This window comes from Balaenoptera physalus (assembly GCF_965194825.1).
Source record: "Balaenoptera physalus genome assembly, chromosome: Y".
In the NCBI taxonomy this organism is placed as follows: Eukaryota; Metazoa; Chordata; class Mammalia; order Artiodactyla; family Balaenopteridae; genus Balaenoptera; species Balaenoptera physalus.
In genome coordinates, this window is record NC_138904.1 from 24,760,521 (window position 1) to 24,761,385 (window position 865).

Below are 865 nucleotides of genomic sequence, written 5' to 3' on the forward strand. Positions count from 1 at the left end.
GTATAAGTTTCTAGTTTCTCCACACTCAAAAACACTTATTACTTTTAGGTTTTTTTTTATTATAGTGATCATAGTGGGTGTGAATTGGTACAGCATGGAGTTCTTGATTTGCATTTTTGGAATAACTACTGTTGTTGAGTATGTGTACATGTGCTTTTGGGACATTTGTATTTTTTTTGAGAAACGTCTATTAAAATCCTTGTCTTTTTGTTTAATGACGGATTATGACTTTATTTGAAATGTTGATTAGGCATCTGTAATGGTAACTTCAACTTCAGCTCAATACTGATGGAAGTGGTCTGCTTAACAATCTCAGAAGACTGTACAGGTTAGTGTAGATTGTGGATCCTCATCTGGATAAAATCCCAAGTCTTAGAACCTTCAGGACAAGTTCTCCTTGTAGTTATTCTCAGGAGTCTTGGTAGACAACTGAACCTCTACTTTCATTTTGAGATTCTTTTCCTTTGCCCCTCTGATCAAGTTAGTACACACCTTATCCAAAGCCTTCACATCGTGGCTGGTGAGAGTGATTCCAACCCAGTGAATCACTACCTCTGGCTCTACCTCTAGGATTCTTTCCAGTATCTTTAAAAAACATGGCTGTGGCGCACAGCTCCCTGATTGACTTATTCCTCAGAGAAAGTGAAACTCAGTGAGTCAGGAGCAGGAGCAGGCAGCCTGGGGCTCTGCTGAAGCAGTTACTGTGTCTTCCTCAAAGAGCCCTTGTCTGCTTTTTATTAAGGTAATGCTATTCACATAAAATAAAATCCACCATTAAAAAAGGTACAATTCATTATGTTCTTTAACCAGGATCTCTATCAAGATCCAAACATTTTTATCAGCCAAATTGTATCTGTTAAATCTC

The 865-nt window shown here is 37.9% G+C and overlaps 1 pseudogene across 1 annotated transcript; it reads right to left on the bottom strand.

The window, feature by feature from the left end:
• Nucleotides 1-246: 246 nt before the first annotated feature.
• On the bottom strand, nt 247-598 carry LOC309653423 (small ribosomal subunit protein uS10 pseudogene; annotated as a pseudogene). The gene has a single exon. The product of its transcript is annotated as a small ribosomal subunit protein uS10 pseudogene (transcript).
• Between the last annotated feature and the right edge of the window lie 267 nt (nt 599-865).